The sequence below is a fragment of the Bos taurus genome, chromosome 10 (genome assembly GCF_002263795.3).
Source record: "Bos taurus isolate L1 Dominette 01449 registration number 42190680 breed Hereford chromosome 10, ARS-UCD2.0, whole genome shotgun sequence".
In the NCBI taxonomy this organism is placed as follows: Eukaryota; Metazoa; Chordata; class Mammalia; order Artiodactyla; family Bovidae; genus Bos; species Bos taurus.
Genome location: NC_037337.1, coordinates 32,169,587 through 32,182,989, shown reverse-complemented (window position 1 = coordinate 32,182,989; position 13,403 = coordinate 32,169,587). Strand labels below are relative to the sequence as shown.

The 13,403-nt window shown below is 35.0% G+C and overlaps 1 pseudogene; it reads right to left on the bottom strand.

The window, feature by feature from the left end:
• Positions 1 to 13,091, bottom strand: part of LOC132346282 (histone-lysine N-methyltransferase SETMAR-like) — a 63,250-nt pseudogene extending 50,159 nt beyond the window's left edge.
• Positions 13,092 to 13,403: the final 312 nt, after the last annotated feature.

Genomic DNA, 13,403 nt, shown 5'->3' with positions numbered 1-13,403 from the left:
GTCAGAAAGAGAAAAACAAATATCATATATTAACACATATGTGTGAAATCTGAAAAAATTGGTATAGATGATCTTATTTGCAATGCAGAAATAGAGACACAGATGTAGAGAATAAACATATGGATACCAAGGGGGATGGGAGCAGGATGGGATGAATTGGGAGACGGGGTTGACATATAAACACTATTGATACTAAGTATAAAATTGAGCTGAAATCTTAAGGATAAGCAGAAGCTATTTAAGTCCTTGTTTTCAGAGTTCTGCCCATAGGCCAACAACACCAGCATCAGCTAGGAGATTCTTAGAGATGCATAATCTTAGGCTCCAGCTTGTACCTACTGAATGAGAGTCTGCTTCTGTTTTAACAAGGCGCACAGGTAATTCTTATGAACGTTAAACTTCAAGAGGCAGGGATTATGGAGAAAGAGTGGGAGGGGACAAAGGGAACAGTGTGGTCAAAGGCTCTGTAGCAGAAAGAAGCATGGAGGAATTCTATTTCAGGCAATGTGGCTGGTATTTTTGTCATAAGGGAAGGCAAAATTCTGCATGAGCAGGTAATGGAGATCTTCACACACTAGGTCACTGAAGCAGGCCTTTGAAGGCCTAAAAAACTCAGGGATCTTTGAAGATTTTTAAGCAGAGAAAGAGGATAATCAGATTTGTATTTGGAAAACATCACTCTGCAGTGCAGAGAGCAGAGAATATTCAGGGCGGAAGCTGCAGGCAATTTCAAGGGCCACTGTGGTAAAGGATGATAGTGTGAAAGATGATAGTGTGGAGATGGTGAGAAGAGAGAGGTTTGAGAGGTATTTAGGGGGTTAAATTAATTGGCTTGGTAACAGATTAAATATGTGGGTGATGGAGAGTGAGGGGTCAAGGATTACTCTTAGGGTTTCAAACTTACCCCTTTTGGATGGATAAAGGTGTTGAGACAGGGACTCCCTGAAAGGAAACCAGATTTGGGGGAGAAATGATCAGTTGAGAATTCTAAATATTGAATTTCAGGTGCCTTTGAGGCAGTGGAGACATCAGAGGTTGTTAGAAAAGTAGATTCAGACTGGTCTGGATTACAGATATAAATTTGTGAGTGAAATGGGTAACATGTTGGATAATTTATTTAGGAAAGATGAACAAAATTTTTTCATTGTACTATCTTTCATATTGAATTTCAATAATACTTGCTAATTTAATAAAAAGTGTTTTTACAGAGTGCCAAATTAATACAGCTCAGGTACATTGGCTTCTTTTTTTTTAAAAGTAGATTCTGTAATAGATTTTAGAGAATCAGAGAGAAATAGTGAATATTTTTTAAACTTTGTCTAATATAGGTTGTCTTGACCATGCTTTGGCAGAAGTTGGATGGAACTCATTTAAAAGTTGAATTCTGTGCACCTTAAGCATGGATATTATAGGTTGTTAATTGCCTAGTCCATAATAAACCCACAATAATATTTAAATAACTGATTATTGAAGTGAGAGCTGTATATTTTAGGTATCAGACTTCCAGGTGGTAAAGCTGGTATTCTGTTATGAAAATTAATGAGCCTGATAAAACTTCTCATTCAAACACAGTGTCTTCTATGCAGAGAAGGGCTGCAGAAGTGCTTCTGAGCTGTGCTAAAGCTGCTGCTGCTGCTGCTAAGTCGCTTCAGTCGTGTCCGACTCTGTGCGACCCCATAGACATCAGCCCATCAGGCTCCCCCGTCCCTGGGATTCTCCAGGCAAGAACACTGGAGTGGGTTGCCATTTCCTTCTCCAATGCATGAAAGTGAAAAGGGAAAGTGAAGTCGCTCAGTCGTGTCCGATTCTTAGCGACCCCATGGACCGCAGCCTACCAGGCTCCTCCGTCCATGGGATTTTCTAGGCAAGAGTACTGGAGTGGGGTGCCATTGCCTTCTCTGGTGCTAAAGCTAATCTTTAAAATATCTTTGATTCTACCTAGTTGCATGGACACATAAAAATAGTGTGGAAGATATAATTTGAGTAGAAAATGTAAGCATAGATTTTATCAATCAACTGACTTAGCTATGAAAATATAAATGGGGCTTTTATAGAATAAGTTTACCATCTGCAAAACACATGCTCAAGAGGGTTAACAAATTAATCCATTGGGTGAAAGAGAAGCTGGCATCAGGAGTTATTACAAAAACATTTAATAATTGATATGGTAATAGCACAAACCAATAAGACATCAGTCATTTTGCTGAGGGTGCTGGAGAACCTGTTGCTATAAAGGCATTACTTGAATTAGCTTGAGGTAGGTATTCTGGGGATGAGAAATCAGGCTGCTAAGAGCATGGTCAGTCTTTGGGGGATAAAAGCAGTTATTGGTTTGTGACTATGGATAATAATATTTCATTACTTAAGCAACCAGCATGACCCCTTCTATTACCCACTGGCTAAATACTAGCCCCACCTACAATTATACATTTGAACAACAGGCAATGATGAAACCAGTAATCTTTAACTTGAAGATGTTTAATATTTTGTTATTATTTTGGCAGTGATCTGCTTTTTAAGGCCATACACAATAAACCATGTCATTAATAACAGAAGAAATGACTCATCTTCATTGTCTGGTTGGAGGGTAATAATGTGACACATCCTGATGGAATTTCTTATTTACAAGTAAGGAAGGGGGGAAGGAGTGAAATACAGACCAGTCGTACTACATTACACTTGGAATATGGTATTTCAAACGACTCTTCCAACCTCCTTTGATTCTGAGAAGGGTTTTATGATACATGCTTTAAGAAAACATTGAATCAGGGCTCTGAGCTGAGATTATATGATTTGGAGGATGAAGCAATACAGCTTGAAACGATCCTGCCATTGATGGCTTACTTTCCTGACCACCCACCCTCCTGGGGCTAAAAGTACCAGAGTCAAATAAGCAAGAAAGAACCATCAGCTAAATCCAGGTACTTGAGGAAGCCCAGATTTCTCTTCACTGATGCTAATGTCCTGCTTAGAAGCAACTTTTCCCACCTTCTATGTCCATCTTTCTGTGTTCTGTATTTTTGACTGTGTTTCTTTCCTAATACTGTGAATTCACTTCAGGTTTTGGACTGTACTTTATCTTTAGAACTAAAATAGTCTCTGATTATTTCCTCTATGTGGTGGTTAAAGCTCGGGTCCATTATTTATAAAACTTGCCTCGGCCTTGATCAATCTGAATATATCAAACAAGCCACTTTTCCTAGCCTCCATCTTCATTACGACTTAGCTACTTCTCCCACCTTTGGAGTAATATCTATTATAAATGATTCTGTGACATTTTGCACTACCCTTTATACATTAGTTTAATGCCAGACTTTAAAGATTATGCTTGTATGAATTGTGGTCTCTTCTCTAAAATGGCCAGATTCATTCACTCTGAAAATTTGACTTGACTGGCTTATAAACAAAATTACACTAAATCATGATTTCCAGAAGCATATTATTGGTGAATGGAATAGCATATGATTAGCACATCAATTACAGTTTAGCGTTTTTCTTTTGTTTGTTTGATGAGTGGTATGAATTTCATGAAGGAGAATAATCTCAGGAGAGAGGTTTATGAAAAATAAGATGTTATTCTACTTGTTGCATTGACAAAGATTTATTATAAAGCTTTGGCTATATTTTTTCTTCAGTCCATCTTATTCTCAATAATAGATAATGATGGTCATACTTATTGAGTACTTATATGTACTTTTATCATAATTCCCAATTAATTAATGTCTCAATGTTAAAGTCATCAATATTGAAATAACCTTATAATTTCAATTTCAGATTTCAATGTTTTATATTTATTGTGATTAAGACTTTTTTGCTATCCCAAGATAATGAAACCTTAAGTGAAGAAACATTACTGTTTCTTGAGAACCAAGAGATGAAATGAGAATAATTTCATATGTACGTACATGTAAAAACTTAAGCTTAGAAGGATTATTCCATTTGAATAGCTTATAGTGGGAAATTATGGCCTTCAGATAATTTCAAAATTGGCTTAAATTTTACCCTCATTCACAAAAAAATAGGAAGAGTCCTAAAAATTCTCATGTTTAATAAATACCTATGAGTCACAGGTCTCATGGAGATTTGGCTTTAAAAAAGCTAAATAGTTTGGTGTAGTTTTTGAGGAAAAAAAGATCTGATTGTGTCCAAAGTGTCATAGTGTTACAAGTATAACTACCTTTATTAGGACATTATGCATTATTTCTCTTACTGTTGGAAACATTTGAGATATAGGCTAATTTATTGAATCCTTAACTCTTGTCAGCTTTATAAAATCCTGTTGTTTCACTTTCCATATAGTTTTTCCTTGTGAAACGTTCTGTCTTTTGTCTCCTAATAAATATGCCCTTTCTAAATCCTTTTTCTTTTAAAATGAAAAGATTAAAAGGACTACTTTTGTAATTAAAAGTCATTTTAAAATAACCTCAGAAGATTGTTTCTAGATATCAAAACATCTTTATGGTCCCATTTCTATGGCAAGAAAGACAACGACTGGGATCCTGTACATTTTACTGTAGTCTACATTAATTACCTTCCATTAAAAAATGACAAAGACCTTTTTGAAAGGGAATCTGGCATTCTCTCCAAGAAATGATGGCAGACACCCTACTTTGCTGATTTCTTGACACTTCTAATTACCTGTATTCATTTGAAATCGTTTCCTTTGTAGAGAGTTATTGGCATGATTTTCTGAGAACAAGAGGAAAATGGAAAACATTTTAGCAAGTTAAGAGGAAAAAAAATCAACAGTGTCATTGTTTGCCGCTTTTGTTGAAACTACCTACACGAGTCATTTGAGGGACATGAAGGTAAATGAAAGGTTATACTTTGCCCTGCACGTTGTTGCTGGTATTTGTAATGTCAATAACTGTAGAAGGTTGTCAGGAAACTGGAGAGATAAAGGTCAATAGCAATGACAAATATATCGTTGTATGTGTTTGAATATGCAATATCAGCCTAATCTGCCAGTGGAGGCTTTCACTCCCTGGAAATATCAATCAGGTGCTATGCGAAACCCACCGATTGTTCTCTACTCTCCTAGAGTGTGATGGGGGCATCCAAAGATGGAAAACTCATCAGAGCTTTTTGGGGGAGTGGGAGGGTTGGAATCATTGTTGAATATACATATAAATGCTCATTGTTTCTTTCAAAGATGGGATTGAAAAAAAACACACCTAAAGTTACCCAGTTTCTCAGATTGCTTCATCGGTGGGAAGTTTAAACATTTTTTCTTTTCACCAAGAGGAAGACACAGTGTATTCTGCTTTGTATATCATGACAATGAGGTATATGCCAGAACCTTTCAGTGTTATAAACTAAATTAAATATTAACTATGCCTTGCATACAATCTGGACAAAAATGTAGTTGGCTAATAGTGAACCCTTATACCAAACCCTGCCTCCTGTTGATTTTGACACATTGGAATGTGTGGCCATTTGTATTCAATAATAAATTATTTACAAATGAAATGCACAGTAGGTTACTTAAACTGTGTCTCTACTAAGAACAGACTTGTTAAAATACATTTTGTTGGAGCCAAATCAAAGTATTCAGATTCAGTAGACAAATGCATCTATCTTCCTTTTAGTAAACTGTGCTGAAGAAATCACTTAAAACCTTTTGGGAAATGAAAAGTAAAATAAAATAGCGAGAGATCTTTTAAATGAATGCGCTTCAACTTGGTCTTGAAGAACACCTGCAGGATATAAAGACAGTGTGTTTGAAACACAGAGGGATCATATTTTATGGATATTACTTTTAAAGTTTTGCATCTGCCAGTACTCTCCATTAAAATAAAATATTTTGAAAAATCTACTCTTTCTGAGACATTTTGCATTTCCTTGGATATTATGATCCCCTTGCCTAACGCTGGCCTAAGGCATAAGTCGTCCTTCCCAAATGCACGTATAACTATATGGGAAGAGAGGTAAAAAAAGAGATCTGCTCCTGATGAGTGTCCAGAGTGACAGGAAAAAGAGCAGTGAATTCAGCTGCACCTTGAGGTTACAGAATAAGAGAAAATGTTGTGGGGCACAGGGAGACTCTAAGGAGAAAGAGACAGAAAGGAAGACAGAAATTATTCAGGAAGGGGGAAATAAAGATGGGACGTTACCCAGGTAAGATATCATATAATTTAACACAATAAATGTAACTGTTACACAGCAAAAGTGAGTTGCCAATTCTAAACGGAGAGAAAAACGGTAGACTGTAGAGGTTGAGCGAGAAAGAGATAATGTTCCCTTTCTAGGAAGAGAAAATCCTAGGCAGAAGGAAAGGAAACAGAAAGAGCAAAGATTTCCTGATGTTTACCAGGGAAGGCATCTGTCCATTCAGGGGACAACAGATGAATCACAGGCTCCATGTGCCTCTCCTCTGCCCCTGCCGCACCTAGACAAACCTGTTAGAAAGCTCTGTGCCCCATTCATGGCTGCAAATCTGCACGTGCTCATATATTTCCTTTGACTTTAAATATTCTGTAGAGTTCATTACGGAGATTTTTACATTACGATTTTTTTTTCTAAAGCTCTAATTATTTCAGATAAATAATAGTTGTATAAGCCCTCAAACAACAAACCATAAATGGTATAATTGGAGATGGATTAATTCTCCTTTCACTGGTTTCCCTTGTATTTAGTTGGTTTTTGATTGCATTTCTGACCTTCAGATAAGACTCTTTTGTAAGTCAACAGCCTGGTTATAGTCATAGTGTGTCAGATGACAGCTATCGTACTGTCCCGAACGCTTTGTTAATTTTACTTTTAAGTAAAAATAAATAATTTTTCAATCGAAATTATATAAACAGAGGGGAAACTTTACTTTTGTCTTCTTATTTGAAGATAGTATTATCTTCACAAAGGTAGCTCAAGGGTTTAAGAAACAATAAAAGGGCTTGTATGCACTAGACATATGTTAAATAGAGTTAACTTTTCTTTGCAATTTCAGCAACTTTAAAGCAGATGCTGGAAACAATAGAGTCCTGGACTGTCTATGTTGGGGAACCTTCTTTTTATAGACTAACATCTGGGTGAGAATAAAATTTTGAAGGTTATATTTTTTCATTTTATTTCTTTCCCTCCCTCTCCTCCTTTCTTGGGTAGAGGTTAGTTTGGAGAGGAATGGGTAATACAAAGGAAGTCATTTTCTATTTCTTGTAATCTCTTTTATAAAAAGTTTGTGATTTAGCACAAATAAAAAAGTGATTGTTTTGCAAAAATAACTTTGTTCTTTTATGTTAGATGACTGAATTGAAAATTATCTTACAAAGTCATATTTCTATTAAACCTACAAAGTTTTGTAATTTTTTCTTTCTTTTCACAGCATAATAACAGAATTGCATAGTAATTTTTTACCTTTTCCTCTCATTTGTTCATTGTTATTACTGAACATTTTCATCATCAGTGGTCCGCAATGGAAACTACGCAGAAATTGCAGAATTCTTCCTCAGCTTTTTCTCTCCAGACTAAAAACTGAATATAATTTCTAAGTGTTATAACCTACTCTACAAGATGAACGTCCTAAAAGATAATTGTAATTCATAAGTGTTAGGGATGGGAGAGATTAGATATAATTTTATTCATATCTATCTTCTCTATCTCTCTTTGTAGACAGATAAAGTATTAGACATGACAGAGTGTGCACTTGTGAGGGAAATCACAAACCTCAGTGTCTTTTCTGAGGTAAGAAAGGAGTAAAGGGCAAATGCTTCCAGTGTTCTAGAAGTTAACTTATGCTTTTTCATACACACAAACACCCTCTCTTCTCTGTTGCTTTTACATTTGCTGCATTAAGCAAGTCTTCCTGTTTGAAAGGAACAATTATCTAGATTTTAGTGTAATGTTAATCTCTTCCAGATATTGTTCCTTCTACAAAAGTCACTTATTTATTAAAAGTCAGCTTAAGGAAATCAAATACATAAAGAATTATTTCAATTAATTTTGCATTCTAAATAAACGGTTGAGAAAGTGATAGCTATGCAAGATATTGTGATCTGAGTTTAAACAAGAGACAACAACCAAATTAAGAAAGAATAGTTAAGAAGCAAAAAAACAGAGTGAGGGTCATTGGTAAAAAGTCAAGTTAGTCAGTGGAGAGAAAAAAAAAATATAAGCTTCAAGTATAAAAAAGGAGAGTTTTGTTCAATCATAAGTAAGAAAAAAGGTACAGGAGGCCATAGTGGACCTCAAACCAATTACAGGTTAAAAACAGAGCCTTGTTTTTTATACACAGAATACTGATGGATAGTCACAAAACAATTCAGGGAATTTAGGGAACATCTACATCATATGCATTATTAATCAGTTCCTTGTTATCACACTGTGTCCTTTAGGGTCCTACCACTTAAGCTGAATGTGCAGAATTTGGAGAAGGTCCAGAGGAAGCAGCAAAATAACTAAAGGCTTGGGAAACAGTCCCAATGAAACAGGGTAAAGGAACTGGCCTTGTTTAGTCTGGAGAAGAAAAGACTTGGAGGGAATTAATAGCAGTCTTCAAGTTCATGAAGGAACACAGTCCTTTGCAGGTAGAGGTGAACAGCTGGTCTCTGTTTCCTCTGAGGATAGTACAAGGCAGCAGGGTCTTAAATGCAGGAGACGGGATTTAGGCACGATGTTAGGAAGATCTTCTCTACCTTGAGTGGCGTGCAGAGGTAGGCTCCTCTGGATTTAGAATATGTTGAGGGAATTATTATAACTACTTTTTGGAGTCAGTTCAAATTGCAGAATAAAAAGAGAGAATGTTCTCTATAAAATAGGAACCCATGGGGAAAAGGAGACCTTAAAGAAGGAATACTTGTGATCTAGGGATAAAGGTCCTCTGGGATAAAAGAAATACTAAATTCTAGAAGTGTGTAAGAGTCAGGATACTTGACCAGAAGGGAAAGTACATTACGGGAAGAAGGAGGAGATTAAACAGGTAAACAGATTCATCTTTAAAACATTGTTTTAAAGATAAAACAATGAAAACTCATGGATATGGCATGTATTTGGAAGAAAATGTATAATTTTAATCAAAATTTTGTTTTGGTGGTGGGAAAAAAGTTCTAAGTATTTGTGTGTACAATATATACCAGTTATTAGTAATTAAAAAATTCCATGCTTGACATATCTGAATATTAAAGCTAGGACCAACAAACGTTTGCCATATTTAATGAACAATTTTTAAAGGAAAAAAAAACCAAAAAATAACAGGGAAATGAACTAGATGACTTCTCAAATTGTTTTCAGCCTTTTGATCATATGACATATGAGAAAATTGTGATTGTGTGGTAAAAATGGTATACATATACCACACAAAACAAGAATAAAGGATAGAATTCAAGAAGCAATACTAGAATCCAAAAAAATGATTGCAAAATTTATCAGCATCCTTATCACAGGATATATTAACTGAGCATTCAGTGATCCAAGTTTTAAGCAGATCAAACAAAGGAATGTGATCCGTGAATTTAAGATATTAGAGTCTAAGGTTGGTTGTCTTTTGCTTTACAGGTTAAGTCACCTGGGATTGCAGAACCTATTGCACTTAAAATGATGCTTAAGTATATAAATATAGAAGTATAAATTACCATTTCAGTGAGTTGAATTGTTAAAGGATGTGCATTAGCTGTTAAAATAATTGCAGAGGTTAAAATTTCTGGTCCCCTGGAACTATGATTGCAACTCAAACCAAGAGTCAAAATTGTGCTTAAAGATTACAAATATATTGTGGGTCAGTGTAAATACCTTGATTTATAGGATATTTGGTTAGTTTGATCAATTTTCTAGTTACTTTTATTTCTTCAGATAGTCACTCGTTGAAAACAGAATGGATTCAGTGTATGTTTAGCTTTGTTTAAAAATTTTTCAGTATTTCACAGCTGCATTTTGTCATTGATAGTTTCAGTCTAATGTGTTTTGCAACTCACATTTTTTTTCCTCTGATGTTTCAAACTTTCCTTCACTCTCAACTGCAGAAAACAGAATAGTCCATATTTGAATTTATTTAGCCAAGATGATAGTTATGTATATTTTATAACATTCTGGTACACAGATCTTAGCAATCTAAAAATAGATCTTTGCAAATATTTTTTACTGCTTTTAAAAAATACAGTTACAAACACTTGACTTGTAAAAGATTTTGGTTTGGAAATGCATCTTAGTGTCTCTCTCTCTCTCACTCTCGACAAAGAAAAGCCTTTTGTTCTGGTCTCTCTGGCACTACCTCATTCTGTGACTTTCTGCTGTCCCCTAGTGGCATGTTAATCTTCTTGACTACTGTGTGATCGCCTCTGGACCCAGTTCTCTACTCTTCTGAGCTTTTTTTGTGACTCTTATTAGCAGACATTTAAAATACTATTAAACAATCCATGAGCTGCCTTTTAGAAGCAATAACCCTGGTGTTTAGTCCAAACAGTTTTCCATTTATGAATTCTTACCAAAGTAAACACGGACAGGGAATGCATGCTATCTAGATTCATTGGGTTACCTCACCACAATAAACATTTCAGGTTTTCAGAATTTAACACAAAACTGATGAAAGCAAAATGTTATCAGTTTTGACGGGTCTATACATAACATACGGTAGCTGAAAGGTAATTTGTGACAGGTCAGACTATTTATGTCAATAGGTTTACAAACAAAAATTGTACTATTCCTTTTTCTTTGCTTTTAAGGTCCTGGTTGGTTACTATTGTTTTAATATTCGCTAATTTCACAGTGACATTTTTTGATGAACTATTTAGAAAGGTACAATAAAACTATGTATTTGAAACATTGGATGTATCACTTATGGAAAAGATTTTACATCAACATATACCATGATGATTAAAACATGTTCTTAAATTTTTCTGGATGTTAACTTTTACAGGAATCAGAATTATTTTGAAGATGTAAAGATGGTTGGGTTATTTTATCTTCCTTCTATGTTTTATGTGCTTGAGATATACTGTTCAGCTGTGATAAGGGGGCAGTAAATTTTTCAAAGCAGCATTTTGGTCTTCTGTATTAGCATGCCAAAATATATATAATGGGAATGGAACGTTAAAAATTTGTTAAAAACAGTATTTCAGGTTTTTAAATATTTAGCTTTAACTCGTGCAGAATCACTATAAGCCTGGCTTACACAATTCTGGCTAAAAACAAACCAAGAAGAATTTACAAGGAAAAAAAAAAAAAAAAAAAACCTGGTGAAATCTGGCCCATTAACTGAACATTACAGAAATCCGAGACGTATACTGAACTAATGATTTCTTGGCACTGCCTTCTTTGGCACTTATTATGGTTTTGACAATTATCACATGAATAGCAACACTTTTTTCTTCCTGAACTTGGGGTGGTGGGGGGAAGTATTCTTGGTGGTGGGGCAGAAGACCCAAAGCCCTGGAAACTCCAGTTTCTTAGTAATTCAGTGTACAGCTTGGCTGTGTGGAAGAAAAAGAACTGAAATGTAAGACTCTGTTAAATGACAATATTCTTGTTTCTTTAAAGAAAAGTTGGTGTAGTTTTTGAACTACCTCTCTTCTGAAAGGTCAGATTGATGCCCAGTTTAGTCATTTTGTCTGTTTATACATGTCTCCATTGGGATAAGATATCCAACAACAAAGCCTTAGATTGCAATCAATCTTGGCTTAAGTGCAAAGCCATCCAACCAATCTGAGAAATCCTATTGACTATCACGTGGAAAGAGAAAAAGAAGAGTTTAAACTCTGAAACTTTTGCTCAAGAGAAAAGATAAGCTGCATTTTTAAAACTTCCTTAATGTATAAGAGAACTCACGTTCCCTCCTTCAGTGTTACCCCACCACCCAACAGGGTCTCAAGTGTTGGACACAACTTAGCAACTAAACCACCACCACCACCCAAAACCTCAAATTCTAATTATATATTTTCTTAAAATACATCTTCCATCAAACACTGTAAATTACAATAGCTATTTTTCACAGAGAAATGTCTGATTTTCTTTTTATTTTTAGTTGTCTATTCAGCTTGTAAATGTTCTAAAAATGTTCTCCTGGAGTTATTTTTTAAAACTCATGGTATGTTAGGATAATAAATATTGTTACTCTGTCATTGGAAACACTGGAAACATCATATTTAACAGGCTGCTAGGAATGAGAATTCCATTAGAAATTTTAATTAATTTCATTTTAGATGAATGTGATTCTTTCAAAATTTTAGTTCTGATGACTAAATGGGCAAATTTCTTTGCCACCTTAGCTTCCATTTAGTTACCTTGTAGAATATTTGGAAAATAAGGGTAGGGAAACATATCCTTTTTGGAAAAAATTAAATCTAGAGATGGTTTTAAATCTTCTCTAATGTAATACAGCATTATCAGTGGCCTATTCTCTACAGAATTAGTTTTTCCAAAACAAATAATAAAGCCGAGCAGTCCTACTTTTTACAGCTCTGGAGACTATCTAAACAAAATGAACAGATTTATAGGGCTATTTTTAGTGTGTCTCACTTGTATTACAGTTTACATTTGCTTTCAAACCTTATTTGACATTCTTGGTAGAAACATACAAGCAGAACACTCATTAAGAGTCTTAATAAAGGACAGTCTCCATAGGGCAGTTACCGAAATCCCAAAGTTGAGGCATGTATAAGAATGTTCTTTGGACTTGACTTTCTGTTGTGCTCCTTCATTTTCAGTTGTCTAAAAAAGGGAAGCCCTCAACCAAAATGAAGATTTAAGGTTCTGTTTATAAAAATCTTTAGGCATTGGGATTGCCTACTAATAATAACTGTGGTAAAAGCACATTTTCAAGGGTAGGAATTTTCACACAGCAACAGGTAAGTGCTGCTTTGCCTAAATAACTATTATTTTTCCATAAATGGTATATTCAGCATTAAAGTGAAAATTAACTTGCCGGAGACGTATAGTACAATGTTGTGACTTTCTGCAAATGGTTCTTCCATGAATAAAAATGCACGGAAAACCTTATGTAATGTTATGAAATATGTCATCACATATAGATTTATGGAAAATACCATGTTATATTTCAAAATATAGATTCGAGTATTAAATATTTGCATTTCGTCTACACCACGTTTCTCTAGCAGTTTGTTCCACGTGAGAAAGGCCAGTGCCTTCCACAGGGAAAGGAACACCATTTCACTTGCATATACAAATAAGGAATGAAGACTTCATCTCCTTTTGTTTACTCTGAAAAGATATTCTATCAAGAAGAAAGTAATCGAAAGATAAAATCAGATACATAGTTAACCACTTTGTCACGTCTTTTTCTCCTATGTAAAGGGGAACGTTTTGATAAGGTTAGCCTGTACAGGAAACCTAAATTGACACCCTGCTCCATGCCTCGTGGTGCTGTCTCATTAATCGTGTTCATGTAAAACTCCCTAGTAAGGAAATTCCTTAGCTATAGACATCATTCAGCTGAGCCTTATAAATAGAGCTCAAATTCA